Below are 18,290 nucleotides of genomic sequence, written 5' to 3' on the forward strand. Positions count from 1 at the left end.
CCAGGATGTTGTAGGCACTATTGTACTACAAATAATGAGTGCAAGTAATATTATGTTTAGATGATTTTGCAGATGTAATTGTACCAACCAACTTCCATATTGTGAGTGGGTGCATGTGAAGCCTGTTCCTATAGGCTAGGGTCTTCTAAGCCTACCTAGATAGAGGCAATGTCATTTTAATCTTTTATATAAAGTGGATGAATTAGATTTGGCTTCTCTCTGTTGTAGCGGAATAATACAGGGGAGAGTAGTGTGTCTGTACTGCATATGGATAGGAGGTGAGACTGTCAGGCTGTAATGTTTGTGTGAACTAGAGGAGAGCCTTCAGTTGATAGAAGGTGGTTCTTGGTGATTAAGGAAAGGTTTGGGAATAAAGAGATTTGTGGTGAATAGTCAGAGGAGGATGTGTTACAGGGTTGGGGTTAAACTTGTTTGTGGAACAAGCTTCCTGTCTTTCAAATTTTCCATTTTCAAAACATTGTTATAAAGTTATAGTTGTAAATTGACGACTCTTTTTTAGATCTAAATTTTTATTTAGACTGCTTTGGAACTTTTCTCAAATATTTTAAAATATTCATGTGGGTACTTAATGTAAAGGAGTTTTTCTTTCTTGAGTTCTTTGAACTTGGCTCTGGTAATAGAGAATGTAAACTGACTGGTTGATCAGAAGGGTTGTAGGTAGTTGGCTAAGGTACATATTCTGACACTAAGATTACGTTGTCAAGTTAATAGGAGGCGATGTTTGCACTTGGGCACTGATGGGTTGAGACCTGTTAAGGACTAAAAGAGGAAAGAGTGTTGGAGGATTGCACTTGTAATGTGATTGGAGTCCCTAAGTACAATCAGAGTCCCATTCTGCTATGCATGATACACATAGTAAATATAGCCCTCTATTTTCTGTCTAGCATGTAATCTGACACACACCTGGAAATGAATGGAAAGAAAGGAGATGGAATTGTGAGCTGTACCTTTCTCTGTTTTTCTCTGGATCTTAGATTGTTTGCCACCCTTATCTGTCCTTCCAGTTATCTTTTTTTCCCCTTGAATTTTCTAGTTGCTTGGCCTGTCTTTACTCCTCATTCCGCTTTCCCAAACCTTTGCAGCTTGTGGGCTCTTGCTTAAAGGAAATTGAGGCTTAGCTGATGGTGGGCTCTTCTGCCACCAGCTGCCATACATCCTTTCATATATGACTGATAGAGAATTAAGATTGTCATAGGGCTCATGGCATTCATAGATTTCTTTATTTTCCTTTTTTAGACCTATTACTTCATTTTTATTTATTTTAATCCTGACAAATTAATTGTCATAGTCATGGGGGGATGCTGCATTGCAGATGTGTATTCTTCTGCCTAAGAAGCTTAGCTGATTTTACTTTCACTATCTAGAAAGTAATACTGACCTAGGGACTGACTGTTTTTCCTAGTGGCGCTGCTGAATTCAAGAGCAGAGGTAGAGAATAAAGACAGACACCACCAGTCCTTGCTAGTGGGAGGGATGTACATATCAAAATGTCTGTGAGCAGTACAGAAAGTACATGAGCACTGTTGGGTAGCAACTGTTTGAGGAGGTCAAGAGGAGAGAACACAGCTTTGGGAGTAGGGTGGGATAGCAGAGGACCCTCCAACCCCACCCCCAAGGTTCAAGGTTTTAATTTAACTTTCTAAATGTACTTAGCCTTAAAGCATTGGGTGGTGCAATGCTGTGTGTTGCAAAGCCTAAATCCCTTTGTCGGTCTAGTCCTTAGTGCTTATGAAAGAGCCGAGACTGAAATCATTCATCTGCAGATACAAAATGGTATGTATCTGTAACTAAATGCTTCCTCTACGCAGCCATGCCAGTGTGCCTCAATCCTGTATTGAAGAGTGCAAGAGGGTGGTATCCATGCCCATTCACTTATATTGAGTGTTCTGCATGGTAGGTTATACTACCTCTGTAGTTGGCAATGGTGCAACTGCTTCTGGAATACTGTGTCCAAGTCTCGTGTCAATTCAAGAGGCAGGTTGAAAACTTGGGGAGAGTCAGAGAAGAGCCACAAGAATGACTGAAGGATTGCAAAACATCCTATAATGAGACACAAGGAGCTCAATCTATTTAATTAATCAAGACCAAGCTATTTTTGAGAATATGGTATTCTGGGAAAGGTTATAACTCCTATCTCTGAAGATGGTTTCAGATTAAACTAAATTTTTGCCACATTTTCTCTAGAAAGAAGAGAATTTATATGAAACTTCAGCTGAGAAGCAGCATATTTTTTTAGCAAGTTAAGGGTCAAAAGAACAGATCAAATGCAGAATTAAAATGAAAAGCTGTTCACTTAGAGTTGTAGGTATGAAATTTTCCCTGGGTTCATAGTGGTTCTGGGTACTTTATGACATATTTAACTACTTTTTTAAAATGTGTCCACACTTGCCCATACTTTTACCTTTCAATGGCCTGAATAAAGTAGCAAGATTTAAAAAAAAAAAAATTAATTTCACAGTTGTCTGTGACATTGGTCTACTTGTCCTGTTGGCCTCAGTATACAGAATCATTCTTTGTTACATCTTGCTTGTGAAGAAAAGTGGTGGCTGTGTCCTAGCAGATTAATGCTGGCAGAGGATCACAGCAGTAAGAATTAAATGTTTTTTAAATGGTTGGTTTTTCCCTTAGGTCAGAGCTGGGAGCAATTGAGCAAGAGCCAGTGAGGATTGATAAAAGAGATTTGGATTGAGTCTGAGAGAATCAGATCAAAGTGACGACCCAAGAGGATGGTGGAAAGTTAAGGATTATATTGAATTCTCCGGATCTTGTTTGCAAAGGGGTCCCAAACTCTAATTCCGCATTTAAACCAGTGTCAAATCCAGTGGATTGTATACTTCCTTCTGTCGTTTTTATTAAGGTAGGGAGTTGTCTTTTTTTTATTAAGCTTCTGGTCTAATACCCTATTAATGAAAAACTTCTTCATTGTTAAATGGAAGTAAGTCTAGGCTCTGGAGTGTACAAAAGAGCAAAACCTTTAGGAAGATCTTTAAAGTATACTTACAGTATAAAAATCCCCTTGTGTCTCAAGATGAGATTTTTTTAAACTATATTTTAGTAATCTAGTTTTTAATTGTTTGTAGTTTATTTACATGGACAATGAAACTAGACTGATCAGTTCCATTTTCTGATTTTCATGCACTCACAAAATGGTAATCGTGTGTTAGTTCATGGCCCTCCTAGGGAACCCTTAACTTTAAACAAAATTTAGTTTAAAAAAAAAAACACTGGAAATATTTTACTTTTGGGATTTGTTAAATTGTAACCTAAATGTTGGGGTTAACCCATGTGGACAGTGACTGCTCAATTATGTGATTCAGCCTGAACTTATAGTATAGTATATGTCTATTTTGAAGTTAAACTTCCTTGATACACTCTATGGTTGTACATATGCATTGCAAGCCAATCTTTTGTAGTAGGTTTGCAATCAAGATTATTAAATCTTGTGTTTGTTACACATTCATTTGACTTCAATTATGTTACTTTCCTGAATACATATTAATTATGTCAGTCACTGAAAAGATATTTGTACTGTATTTTAAATTATGTAACATCTTAACTTCATGAACTAAGCTATGAAACCCATGTATAAGGACAATATTCTGACACACATCCTTTGAGATTTTCTTTTATAAATGTATCACAAATTTACGTACAAGCAAAATGTAGATTGAGAATTTTCTGTGTCAAACATTAATAATACTTGATCTCAGTTTTTTATGAAAGATGGTATTTTTAATTTGGTCTGACGTTCTAGTTTGGACAAGACGCGTAGTAGTGCTGACAAGGAGAGATTAGTGGCATAAATAATGTCTTTGGCTTGATCACAAACTACTGAAGTGTTCTATTTTCATGTAGAAGATTTGAGAGGAAGGTGAGAATATGCTAGTGGGAAAAGCATTGTTGCCTTTAATTCTAGTGGTGGTGGTGCCCAGCAGTGTGGATTTTTCATACCCTGGAGTGATATAGATGGTTTGATCTTCCTTTTTAGTGTAGACCACTCCTTTAGTAAATCAAACTTAATTTACAGTAAATAAATCTTGAACTCTAAGTAACTTGTAAAATATAACTGCTGGTTAGTTGTGTTATTGAGCTTCGTCACAAGACTGAAATCAATTGGTGGAAAAAGTTCCCTTTTCAAGAGTTATGTGGAAATTTCTTTGAAGTTCCCCTTTTGTTTGATCCTGTAGTGAAGTCGTAATGCTGAATTTGTTGAAGTGCATTTCCGTAGTCTAATGTCACAAATGGCATTGACACTACTACAAGAGTAATCTTTTCTTTTTTTTTTTTAATAAAAGAAAGCTAGCAGGTATGGTAAAAATGTGAAATATAAATGGTTTCATGCGTCACTGTTAGGCATTACTGTCTACCTGATACGTAAGGTGGTTCATTTCCAGCAGTTGACAAGAATATCTGAGGAACAGCGGGGGTGGGGGGTGGAATAAACATGGGGAAATAGTTTTACTTTGTGTAATGACCCATCCACTCCCAGTCTTTATTCAACCCTAAGTTAATTATCTCCAGTTTGCAAATTAATTTCAATTCAGCAGTCTCTCGTTGGAGTCTGTTTTTGAACATTCCACACAAATATGGACTACGAGCCATCAGGAACAGTATACCCGATAATGTCACAGCAAACATGGTGGCTGAACTTTGACTTTGTCCTCACCCTCCCCATTTGGGGACAATGTATAGCTTCAAATCAGCAGCACTGCCATGGGTACCCGCATGGCCCCACAGTATGCCAACGTTTTTATGGCTGACTTAGAACAATGCTTCCTCAGCTCTCATCCCCAATGCCCCTACTCTACTTGCGCTACATTGATGACATCTTCATCATCTGGACCCATGGAAAAGAAGCCCTTGAGGAATTCCACCTTGATTTCAAAAATTTCCATCCCACCATCAACTTCAGCCTGGACCAGTCCACACAAGAGATCCACTTCCTGGACACTACGGTGCTAATAAGCGATGGTCAGATAAACACCACCCTATACCGGAAACCTACTGACCGCTATGCCTACCTACATGCCTCCAGCTTTCATCCAGACCACACCACACTATCCATTATCTACAGCCAAGCTCTACGATACAACCGCATTTGCTCCAACCCCTCAGACAGAGACAAACACCTACAAGGTCTCTCTCAAGCATTCTTACAACTACAATACCCACCTGCTGAAGTGAAGAAACAGATGGACAGAGCCAGAAGAGTACCCAGAAGTCACCTACTACAGGACAGGCCCAACAAAGAAAACAGAACGCCACTAGCCATCACCTTCAGCCCCCAACTAAAACCTCTCCAACGCATCATCAAGGATCTACAACCTATCCTGAAGGACAACCCATCACTCTCACAGATCTTGGGAGACAGGCCAGTCCTTGCTTACAGACAGCCCCCCAATCTGAAGCAAATACTCACCAGCAACCATACACCACACAACAGAACCACCAACCCAGGAACCTATCCTTGCAACAAAGCCTGTTGCCAACTCTGTCCACATATCTATTCAGGGGACACCATCATAGGGCCTAATCGCATCAGCCACACTATCAGAGGCTCGTTCACCTGCGCATCTACCAATGTGATATATGCCATCATGTGCCAGCAATGCCCCTCTGCCATGTACATTGGCCAAACTGGACAGTCTCTATGTAAAAGAATAAATGGACACAAATCAGACGTCAAGAATTATAACATTCAAAAACCAGTTGGAGAACACTTAAATCTCTTTTGGTCACTCGATTACAGACCTAAAAGTCGCAATTCTTCAACAAAAAAATCTTCAGAAACAGACTCCAAGGAGAGACTGCTGAATTGGAATTTGCAAACTGGATACAATTAACTTTTTAGGCTTGAATAAAGACTGGGAGTGGATGGGTCATTATACAAAGTAAAACTATTTCCCCATGTTTGTTCCCCCCCCCCCCCCCTCGCTGTTCCTCAGACGTTCTTGTCAACTGCTGGACATGGCCCACCTTGATTATCACTACAAAAGTTCACCCCCCCCACCCCCCCGCTCTCCTGCTGGTAAAGCTCACCTTACCTGATCACTCTTGTTACAGTGTGTATGGTAACACACATTGTTCTCTGTGTATTTCCACTGAATGCTTCTGATGAAGTGAGCTGTAGCTCACAAAAGCTTATGCTCAAATAAATTTGTTAGCCTCTAAGGTGCCACAAGTACTCCTTTTTTTCTTTTTGTGAATACAGACTAACACGGCTGCTACTCTGAAACCAGTAATTCTTTCATCTCTTTTATAATCCTCACAAGAATTTCCGGTACTTTTGTTCCCCATTGAAGTCTTTTCTGAAGATGTGTCCTTTAGGATAAAGATGCATTTCCCAGGGACTGTTCGACCCATGTACCCTACATGACTTCAAGGCACCCCACAACAGAGATGGCAAGTCCATTAGCTGCCGTTAGCTGTAAAATCAGGTATTATGCATGGTGGTCAGATCTCTCTTTTTTTTTTTTAAGTAGTTTTTCAGAAATAGTGGTGACTTCTGAGCCAGTGTCTGTCAAACAGCAGGTTCTCACCCCGCTATGGTATTTCCACTGTCAAGCAGTCCCCGAAAGCTTGGCCACAGAAATCATCAAATACACTATCATCATCAGGGTCCTTTTCCTCACTGACATGCTGCCCTTTTCCTAGAGACGGCCATAGAAACCCTTCAGTCCCCACTCAGCCTTCTGACATGGGCTCCTGGTTCCTCTTGAATTTCAGGTGCCTGGGAGTCCAGTCTCCTTCTCAGTGTACAATCTCTGCTAGTATGTCCTGGCCTTTCACAAGTGTACCTTACCAGCTCGTCCTACAGTGGAGATCTTCAGGACCCTGGGGCCCTTAGATATTTTGGCATGTTAGCAGGGGTGGGATTTCCTTTCATCACCTCAGGGAGATGCTGAAAGTGATGACTGTATTGGATCGCCAGTTTTTGGACAGCTTCACTTTAAGCTTTCCAATGTTAGCTGCATTTGGGGCAGGGCTTTTTCCCTAGCAGCTGCATTCACTAGGCCCCCACTTTGTGTACGGGGGTTAGCCGTAGCTGTCTCTACCACAGGAACTTCTTCTTCTGACCACATAATAGCAGACTGCATGAGTTCATGGAACTTCTTACTGGGCTCTTCCTTAATCCTCCTTTTCATTTCACGGCGGAGGGAATCATCCTGGAGCCCCAGCACTAATTGCTCTTTCAGAATCGTATCTGGATCTGGAGCTCGTCGAGGGTCTCACCACTCCACTTTGCTCATTCTCTCCTGGAGGTCATACATTTATGCCCAGATAGTTTCTCCAGGCTCCTGCTTTCTCTCAAAACTCCTTTAGTCTGGTTCCAATAGATACCTTGTCTCCATACGCTTCTAGGAGGAGTTCAGATACCTTTTCCAAATCTTTCTTGTCTGCCACTACCATGAACTTTACTGTGGCCTTGGCCTGGCCCTTGAGGTGTTCCTGAAGAAGATCATGTAGACTTCATAGAGGTATTCTTAGCACATGCAGAGCCGCCTTCACAGACTTGATCCACTCCTCTACCATAATGTCCCCTAGTCTTGTCGGGACGCCACCAAACTCTGACCTTCCGCTCCCGTGGGACATAAAAAGTAGGGGGTTTCTTAGCTTCTGCTGCCTTTTGGTCTGTTACTGCCTCAGCCAACGATAAGACTTCTCTCTGTTCTGTTCTAGCTTGTTGTAATGCCTTGGCTTGGTCTGATAGTCTGCGCTGAAGTTGAGCAAACAGGGCCCATAGTTCTTCAATTCCAACCATGGTAGGCTGCTTGATCCGGTCCGGACCGTGCTACTAGAACTCAACCAGTATACCAGTGGGGTGGACTCAGTGAATAGGATTCTGTTCATGATGCCAATTATGTAAGCAGGGGAATGGTCCCGCTTTTGTGGGAAACTTTCCTGGCTTCTGCATCACCCTGGTGAAGTGGGCTAGCAAAAGGATCCTAGTCCTTGCTCGCGCTTTCTTTACCAAGAGGCCTCCCTGCCCTTGAGGTCTCCCCTTCCACTCTCCTGTCTAGCAAAGTCCTCGTAACCCCAACAAGGCTGGGCCCAGGATTCCTGGGGGGCTCAACCCCCCCAACCCTGTTGTGGTCACCTTGGACAGGGGCTAGGGTGTCCCTACTCCAGGGTATTCTCTCTGCACTGGGCACTTCCCCGACTCCCTGATCATTACATACAATTTAAAACAAATACAAGTTGTTTTAATCAACAATTAATTTATAAAAAGAATAAGGAAAACACATCACCCCGCTCTGTGGCACGGAACGTGACAAACACTGTCTCTAGAATATCAGGGCAGTTCAGTCTGTTCCTTGTAGGTCCCAGGCTGTGCTGCAGGGATGCTGTGGGTTGGACACTTGCAATGGTGGTAACCACACACCTCTGGGCTATGGGTGGTGGGACCCTTCTTCCTAGTGTCAGTCCCCCGTCAGGTTAAGATCCCCCTCCCAGTCTGGCCTGCAAGGACCCTTGGCTGCGGGTATCTTTCTGTGCTGGGCCCTTTGCCTAGGTCCCCCCTTGGCTGGCCCTATTTGCTCAGCACACCTGGTTCTGTGGCTGCAGCTCTGCTCCCAACTCTGACCTGCTTCTTTTGCTAATTTTCTGGCCCCTCTGGCTTGCCTGGCTCTGCTCCCCAGCTTAGCTTGGACCCCTGCTTTCTCCTTAGCTCGGCCCCACTCTGTCTGCCCCTAGGCAATTCCAGCTCAGAGGATGGGATCCATTCTGGCCTCCTGACTCACTGATTGATTGATTGACAGGGCAGGCAGGCTAATCAGACTGACCTGGAGCGTTGACCTCTCCCCTTGCCCCTGAGGACTCTCGGTCTCAGGGTCCTGATTTCCCATCAACCTTTTTCAGTACTGGGAGCTAGCCAACCAAAACACCCCCACTGAATGTTACTAAGGGGGCAACAGTCCCCTTACATAAAGATAGATTTTATTATTTATACATTTGATTAAAAACACAAACAATACTTAGGGCACCTTGAGTTCAGGTATAACAGCTTTTAAGTGTACAATTTAAAATATCGCCAAACAGCTTAATACCATTGGAGTATTCATATTCTAGCCATTAATTTCATTCTAGTGCCCCAAACCCCTCCCCTTAACCCTCCCTGAAGTTCCTTATTAACTGTTTTCTTCAGCTTTCCACATTGCTGAAGTCATTTAGTCACATGCACAAAACAAAATTGTCTGTAGTATTCGTCAACAGATGAGTTATGAGATCCAGTAATTCTAGCTGAGTACCAGAGTGTTTTGCAGTACTACCTTTTCCACTGGAGCTGAGGCTTCATTCATTTCACACTGCTTAAATATTATACCTTTTACATGTTTAAGAATCTGAAAAATGGTGTATAGCTAAACTGTTTCTAAAGATTAGGAGTTTTGCTGTGGACTACCATCAGGGTCGGATTAATTCTCCTGTGGGCCCAGGGCTATTAGAATTTTGGGGGGGCCCACAGGAGAATTAATCCGAGAAGTATAAAGTCTTTTTCATAATTAAACAAAATTGATCAAAATTATGGCAGAGGCTATTAATGCTATACTAAACTTGCTTTTTAATTAACAAAGTCATTTTGTGGTTACATTTCAGTCTTAAAACATGTAGAATATAGTTTAGTTCTTAATTTAGAACAGATGTTATTAGTTTCTTTCTGGGAGGGGGTTCCAGGCTGGGGCAGAACGCTGGAGTGCAGGAGAGGGTGAGGGGTCTCGGAGGGAATTTGGGTGCAGAAGGGGATTCTGACCTGGGGCAGGGAGTTGGGGTACAGGAGGGGATGCGAGGTGTAGGCTCTGGTCAGGAGGCACTTACCACAGGTGGCTCCCGGCCAGCGGCATAGCATGGCTCAGGCAAGCTGCCTGCCTGCCATAGCCCAACACTGCTCCCGGAAGTGGCCAGCTGCTGACACATCTCTGCGCGCCCCTGAGGGGAAGGGAACAGTATGTCTCTATGTGCAGCACCATCCCTGCAGGTGCAGGGATGGTGCTGGGGACAGGGGCAGTGTGCGGAGCCTCCCTACCCCTGCTAGGGGCCGCAGAGACATGCCAGCAGCTGGCTGTTTCCGGGAGCAGCATAGGGCCACGGCATGCAGGCAGCTTGCCTTTGCCCTGCTGTGCCGGGGCCTGCCTTAGGTCAGAGCCTTGGGCTGCAGCCCCTAAAATCCCCATGTTAATCTGGCCCTGACTACCATGCAGAACTTCTTAAAATATCATGTAACCCATAAAGTAGAAATCACCTGGAATGTTTGTGTGAAAAAAAAAAATAGACATGTTGCTTGTAACTTATTTCTTGGTGACACATGTACACTTAACCCCAATTATGCATTAAAGGGTCTCACTTGGCCAAATTTTCTTTTTTTTTCTTTTTAAAAAAAGAATACCATTAGAAACATTTTCATGAACTATTTTAACAATTTTTCATGGAAACAATAAATATTCGTTTCCTGTGTTTTCAAACCATTGCCATATTTATTCTCCAAGCTGAAAGGAATGGAAAAAGTAAATAGCAGGACCAGTGAAAAGAAAGTAGAGACCATTTTAAACCTCATTTAAATTATCCAGCAAAATATAGCACATTTAAATAAATTACCTCAGTCTGATTGGCTGACTTTGGCTTCTTCACAGCAGAGCCATATTTGGAAAAAAAAACGGCTTAAAAATTTAAAATTTCTGGAAAGCTATTTAAAATGTGTGGACTTCAAAGTTTCAGGTGGATGTGTAATAAAATGACAAATGAACCTATGCTTATTTGAAAACTACTTTTTCTGTGGAAGAAATGAATACTACTTTAATCTATTTTTATGGTTGACACCTTAGTCACAAGTCAGGAAATTCATTTTGTATATGCAGCATCTGTAAAATGTATTATTTCTTTAACAATAACAGGTTGAATGAATAATATCTAAAACTTAATTGTCCTTTAGTTATTAATTTAAAAAACCCTGATATACTACAGTAGGTGTCAAAATTGCATAATTTAAAATCACTTCTCTACCTTAGTTTTGGACAGTTTCTGCCACCTTAATAGTATGTAAAAGTACTAATCATATGGTGATTGCGGTGTTCAAATGTCATGACGACATACCACCGGTTAAAATTTATATTTCAAATACCCATTCTCCTTAAAGGATCCTATCATACCCAGGTTCTTTTCCTGTAAATTCCTCTCAAAATCATTATTCTCTCAGTGGATTTTTTTTTGTTGGTCTCAACATTAACTTTATTCATTTAATAAAAGACAGATCTTCTCTTAGCACTCTTTAATTTTACTGTAACACTTCTCCTGAGGTTCTTTTTTATCGGCTGTCGCTTTTGTAAATGTCAAATGACTTCCCCCTTTAGTTTCCCACTAACTTGACAGAACCAGTGAGTGAAAATGAACTAACAAATCTAGCTTTTCTTTCTAGAAGTCTCCCTTTCTCTTTTTTTCTTAAATTTATTGCTTCTGCTGCTTGCTTTGCAGAAGGCCTCTTACCATTTTGAATATAAACTTTAAGAATGAGTAAACGTACTGAATTTTTACCATCAGAAAATCAAATTGTGAAATGAATAGAATATTTAATAATTGTGCCCCACAGACTTTTCAGTTGAGTTGTCTTCCATAATGGGGAGTTGTTTGATGTACACTTTTCTTTTTCCTCAGACATAAAGCAAATTCTGGAAATTATGTGAAACAATAACTTTGCAAAATTGTTATGGAAACTTGTCAATACATGGACAACTTTTTCCCATGATCGATGACAATTAAAAAAATCTCAGTATTTTTTCTCTTAGCAAAAAAAAAGAACATGCGTTCTACAGGCCTGTGGATAAGTTAAATTTTTCAATTCTTGTGTTAATGCCAAGAACTTGACAAACTAATTCTTTGAGAAGTACTCGTATTCCAATTCAATGGAAGGAATGGAAAGCTTGTCTTATGAAAGGAGACTTAAGGAGCTTGGCTTGTTTAGCCTAACTAAAAGAAGGTTGAGGGGAGATATGATTGCTCTCTATAAATATATCAGAGGGATAAATATAGGAGAGGGAGAGGAATTATTTAAGCTCAGCACCAATGTGGACACAAGAACAAATGGGTATAAACTGGCCACCAGGAAGTTTAGACTTGAAATCAGACGAAGGTTTTTAACCATCAGAGGAGTGAAGTTTTGGAATAACCTTCCAAGGGTAGCAGTGGGGGCAAAAGATCTATCTGGTTTTAAGATTCTACTTGATAAGTTTATGGAGGAGATGGTATGATGGGATAATGGGATTTTGGTAAGTAATTGATCTTTAAATATTCAGGGTAAATAGGCCAAATCCCCTGAGATGGGATATTAGATGGATGGGATCTGATTTACTATAGAAAATTCTTTCCTGGGTATCTGGCTGGTGAATCTTGCCCATATGCTCAGGGTTTAGCTGATTGCCATATTTGGGGTCGGGAAGGAATTTTCCTCCAGGGCAGATTGGAGAGGCCCTGGAGGGTTTTTTTGCCTTCCTCTGTAGCATGGGGCATGGTTGACTGGAGGGAGGCTTCTCTGCTCCTTGAAGTTTTGAACCATGATTTAAGGACTTCAATAGCTCAGACATGGGTGTGGTTTTTCATAGGAGTGGGTGGGTGAGATTCTGTGGCCTGCGCTGTGCAGGAGGTCGGACTAGATGATCAGAATGGTCCCTTCTGACCTTAGTATCTATGAACTCTTTGTGCATATGTTTAAAGAATTGCCTTCAGGGAAGTAGTCTCACACAAGCCTTTTAGTTGATGATTTCTAACAACATTCCATTGAATTCCATTCCATGATCTCATTCTGTCCCTTTAAAATATCCATTTTACCTCTTGGAAAGCAACCCCTGAAGTTCTGCTCTTTAAAAGATGGATGGTCATCCCCAGGTCTCCTGCCACGTTCTCCCTTTCCATTTTTAGAGGTCCCCTACATATCCACAAGATGTCTGAAGACAATACTTGCCATCTATCTAATTCAGCCTTATGGTGGGGAAAGCAAAATGCCTCTTGAACAGGAAGATGCCTCAGTCACAAGTCAAGCATGTTTACAATTTCTGAATTCATACCTCATTAACACTAAAGGTGAAAGGTCTGGGTTTAGTTTCAAATCATTTTTTGGGAGGGGGGGGGAAAGCTGGCTGAATCTCCTATTGTTTTCAAAATCACTAAACGTTTTTTATCATTACAAATGATTGTCTCTAGCAGTTAACTTCTATTTAAATTAATTTTAGCCATTATTTTTACATCAGGTTTTGCAGGCGGGGTTGTTGGTGTTCATTAATGTAACTTTTTTTTTTTTTAAAAGGCATGTTACACATTGTATAATCTGGTGGGAATTAAATTACTTAAATGTTACATTTCACTATCAAAATATATATTGTTTCTAAATAGCCACTGTTAATTTTCATTGCTGCATAGGCATCCAGCTGCCAAGAGGGAGTACAAATTAACCAATTAACCTTATTCTCAAATTTTTCACCATCATTAATGGTACTTATGAAACTAAGAAAGTAAAAAGGATAAGTGCTGTTGGTTTATATGCTATCATAAATATAAAGGGAAGGGTAAACGCCTTTAAAATCCCTCCTGGCCAGAGGAAAAACCCTTTCACCTGTAAAGGGTTAAGAAGCTAGGATAACCTCGCTCGCACCTGACCAAAATGACCAATGAGCAGACGAGACTTTCAAAGCTGGAGGGGGGAGAAACGAAGGGTCAGGGTCTGTCTGGGTGATGCTTTTGCCTGGGACAGAACAGGAATGGAGTCTTAGAACTTAGTAAGTAATCTAGCTAGATATGTGTTAGATTATGATTTCTTTAAATCATGGAGAAAATAAGAAAATAGGCTGAGAAAATAAGCTGTACTGAATAGAATGGATATTCCTGTTTTTTTGTAACTTAAGGTTTTGCCTAGAGGGATTCTCTGTGTTTTGAATCTAATTACCCTGTAAGGTATTTACCATCCTGATTTTACAGAGGTGATTCTTTTTACCTTTTTCTTCTATTAAAATTCTTCTTTTGAGAAACTGAATGCTTTTTCATTTTTTCTTAAGATCCAAGGGTTTGGGTCTGTGATCACCTATGCAAATTGGTGAGGTTTTTTACCAAACCTTCCCCAAAGGGGGGTGCAAGGTTTTGGTGAGGATTTTGGGGGGGAAAGACATTTCCAAACGGCTCTTTCACTGCTACCACCAAACACCTAATAGGGTTTTTTATTAGGAAAGTCCAAGGGCAAAGGGTAAAATAGTTTGTACCTTGGGGAAGTTTTAACCTAAGCTGGTAAAAGTAAGCTTAGGTGGTTTTCATGCAGGTCCCCACATCTGTACCCTAGAGTTCAGAGTGGGGAAGGAACCTTGACATATGCCATTTCTTAAACAGAAATTGCTCCATTAAAAGAGAGAACCTCACCAACCTTGTCTGTTTCATAAAGCTGACACCTGAATAAAGATTTCCAGCTAGCTGATGCAGAGGGTTTTGAGTTTCTAGATGGGTCTTACACAGTATATTAAACTTGGTAGTACACCCTTTTAAGATTCATTTCAAGACATAGGATTATGCCTTGTGTGCATCTCTAATCTGATTTAGCCGGAGTAACTGTTGCTTTGTGGATTTTACCCATATCCTACTGTTAAAGAGCATAAAACCTAAACACATTTGATTAGTGAGATTTCATGCATATTTATTTATTGAAGGATTCAAAGGAACTTAATTTTTTAAGTTAGAGTTTTGTGGGGTTGTGAGGGAATCTTTTCTTCCCTCCCCCCTCACTGGATTTAAATAGCCAAGTAGGTGGAAACTTTCTTCTTTACAAATATTTTCAAGATGAGAATGTGTGTGCTGAGTTTTAAACACATTTATTTTGACCCTGCAAAGTAATGACTCCCATATCAGATAGGTAAGAGAGGGTAGAATTTCCAAAGGAGCCTATCAATTGGAGTAAACATACTTTTGTGTTGGTATTACCACTCATGTGAATACAGTTATAATGGTATAAGTGTCTTATACCAGTACGGCTAATTCCTCTTCCTGTACAGCAGGGGTTCCCAAATTTGGTTCGTGGCCTGTTCAGGGTAAGCACCACAGCTCCCATTGGCTGGGAACAGCGAACCACAGCCACTGGGAGCTGCGAGCAGCCCTACCTGTGGAGGCTCAGGTAAACAAAGTATCTCGCAGCCCACCAGGGGCTTACCCTGAACAAGCCACGAACCAAGTTTGGGAACCCCGGCTGTACAGGAATTCAGTATATAGGTATAAGCACTCTTACGCTGAGGAGATTATTTATGCTAATTGGGTCATGCTGCTTAACTAAATTAATATAGTTAAAGTTGTACAATTTGTGTGTGTAAACAAGACCAAGTTCTATTGACTTTCAGTGAGATTTACAATCCCAAATGCCAAAGTCAGTTTTGAAAGTGGGCCTTTGGCTCCTAAGTAACTTTTGAAAATTTTCAAAGTGTAACTTCTCCTTAACTCTAATGGCACTACAGTTCTGCTCTAACATTAGGAGTCATATGATTTGGAGCACAAGTTCAGTTATAAGTAGGCTAGTGGCTTTTTCAGAATTTTAAATGCTGAGTGAGTGCATAAAACGTGCCCTCAGAGATGAGTATTTAGTGGTAACTGCTTTCAAGAGGACAAGAAAGTTCAATATAGAGGTAAAATTCCAATTCTATATTGGCATGTACCATTCAATGTTTTTCCCTATTCTGTGCCCTTTTAGCCTTTTTTTTTTTTAAACTCAAGTTCAGTACATTTCATGTCTGAGAGAAATGTAGTCTTAAGAGAATGCAATATGGAATCTATAACTTAGGTCTGTGTACTAGCTTCTGCTTAAAGTTATAACATATGTGAAAAATACCAGATTGTATTTCATGTTTTGTGGATATTTAATTGTGTGCATTATACCACAAAGGTAAACTTTTTTCTTTTACTTATTTATTTCTGAACTTCCCTATATAATTTTCCAATCTAGAGTGCGTACTTAAATGCTGTCTTATTGCACATCCCTTTTTTCTGCAGGAGGCTTTCATTTCTTTTAAGTAGAACTTAATGGATCTGTTATGGTTTTATTTATTTTAATTTACTTTTAAAGAACTAACTGTATTTTGTCTCCTCTTCTATGCTGAAAGTTGCCTGATATTTTCATAATGTTACATGTTGCTATATTTTAGAACAAGTTAAGTCAAATTACATGGGGAACACAGCTGTATTCCCCCTTTACCAAATGGTGTGAAAAGTTGTCTTGATGTTTTTTGTCATTAAGTGCAAATGACAGGTGGCAATTTCATGTTACTAGTGGCAGTCGTTAACAAGGTGGATAAAAATTATTTTTCAAAAAAATAAAAATGAATTTATTTAAATTGGACTTTATTTTGTTACTTAAATTCTAATAAACCTTTTAAAAATAAACCTGTTTTGTATTAGATTTAGGTTTAATTTGATATATGTCAAGGCTTAAATTTATTATCTCTCAAAACATTTAAACAATACATTTACTGTTTAATTAAATTCAGTATTGTTACTTAATATTGTTACAACTATTGTCCTTTCCTTACTGGATGTCGTACATAACAGTGATGTGTTTTCTTATGATGCTACACTAGTTATCACTCATATCTACTTGATCTTTTGAGCAACTTGAGACATAGGAGTTTTCAGTGGCTCATATATCTGGAGAAGGCTTTTCAGGATAACTTTTTTTTTCCTCTTAGTTTGAACTATTAAAAAGTGTCCATACACAAACTTAGTGCCCTGCCAATTATTTAAAACTATAAAACCAAATACAAATTTCAGTCAACTCACCCCTTCAAGAAACAGAAGCTGTGAATGCAAATAACTCCCCAACACACTAGGGAATACTCTAGCCTCCCTTAACTCTTCTCAAATGTCAGGCAAAACACATGGGCCCTGCCATGTACCCTGAAAGTTGTGCTCCAATCTTATGACTCCTAACATTACAGTAGCACAGCATTACCACTGTATGCCAGATCAAGTCCTACATTCTTCATGTTTCTGACTCAGATAAATACAAATGCAATTCTTCCACCCCTTTTATATTTAGTAGAACCTAACTTTGCAAGCAGTTCTCCTGAAATAGCTGATGCTGCTCAGTGTGAGTAAAGGAAGCAGAATCAAGCCTTAAAGAGCATTTTCTTGGTATCTGGTAAGAGCTGGGGGAACAGTAAGTGTTTCTGCGTCACCTGACTGGAGTAATGATGCAGCTGGCTCTGTTGGTAGGGGGAAAGAAAGATGCTTTGTTTACCTCCCATGTATGATGTTCACTACTCCACTTTTTCCCATTGACACTGACTATCGTGGGTGAGGTACTAAACTATTACAGCTCTTTCTACGGTTCCCATCTGTTTAATACAGTGGAAAGGATGTCTGTTTAATCCAGACAGCTCCTTGATAAGGATAAGTAGAACTGGTTGGGAATTCTGCCTAGATTTTTTTTTTTATGGAAAATTCAGTTTGTTTACTGTTGCAAAGTTATGATGATGTAAGATCCCAGGTTCATAACTGAAATTGCTTGACCACATCAATTAGTGCATTTGTTACCAAGCAAATATGGTGTTAAAAATGAATGTTCTTAACTGGTAAGAATCTTAACTTTTAAGATATATCTGCACAGTTATGGGAGGTTTGACTGCATTCCAAGCTAGCTAGATTAAAGCTAGTATGGGAATCAATAACAGTGAAGGCACCGAAGTATTGATTTCAGGGTGAAGTAAGAATATGATTATGTACGCAGGATCTTTATACAGCCCAGACTGAGGCCTATGCTGTGGCGGCTTCACTGCTATTGATACCTGAACTAGATAGACTAAAGCTAGCTTTAATCTATGTCTACACGTGCTGCAGTTGCACCTCTAATTGTAGTGTGGACATTCCCTTAGAATCCTGGTATTTTACAGATTTTCTGCAAATATCTTGAATTCATCTCTATTTTACTGGAGAGTGTGTACACATAATTAAAATGAAAATGTTCATGTTTATATCTGAGGTATTGTAAACATTGTCTATTTTAGCCTTCTTTCATCTGAAAGTTTCTCTCAGAGGGAGGTCCCTTATAGGCTTTGGAGGGAATGTGTGCTGCAATGAGGGGAAAGAGGTCTGCATCATAGCTGCCACTCTTAACTTTCAGTAGTTTTTAACTGTAATACTCAACTTGTATTCAGTTGTGCTGACTAGTTACTGCCTTTACCAAGTTTTGCATTTTTGATGGATTGGGGAATAAGCTGCCATTTTATTCAGCTGCGCTGAGCTTTTTTTATTAGCTTTTTAGATGC

General features: G+C 40.0%; 1 protein-coding gene across 10 annotated transcripts in view; it reads left to right on the forward strand.

Annotated features, from left to right (window-relative positions):
- The window catches only part of CLCN3 (chloride voltage-gated channel 3), a 128,730-nt gene that overhangs the window by 10,175 nt on the left and 100,265 nt on the right, over positions 1-18,290 (forward strand). For 4 of the 10 annotated variants that reach the window (XM_043513371.1, XM_043513374.1, XM_043513370.1 and 1 more), the window contains exons 2-3: positions 1,424-1,637; positions 2,650-2,878. The exons of 2 other annotated variants lie outside the window; for them this stretch is intronic. The gene's annotated coding sequence lies outside the window, so the exon portion shown is untranslated. The remainder of the gene's footprint in view (positions 1-1,423; positions 1,638-2,649; positions 2,879-18,290) is intronic. 4 more of the 10 variants (XM_043513375.1, XM_043513372.1, XM_038398576.2 and 1 more) reach the window with 2 other exon arrangements.

This window comes from Dermochelys coriacea, chromosome 4, assembly GCF_009764565.3.
Source record: "Dermochelys coriacea isolate rDerCor1 chromosome 4, rDerCor1.pri.v4, whole genome shotgun sequence".
Classification (NCBI taxonomy): Eukaryota; Metazoa; Chordata; order Testudines; family Dermochelyidae; genus Dermochelys; species Dermochelys coriacea.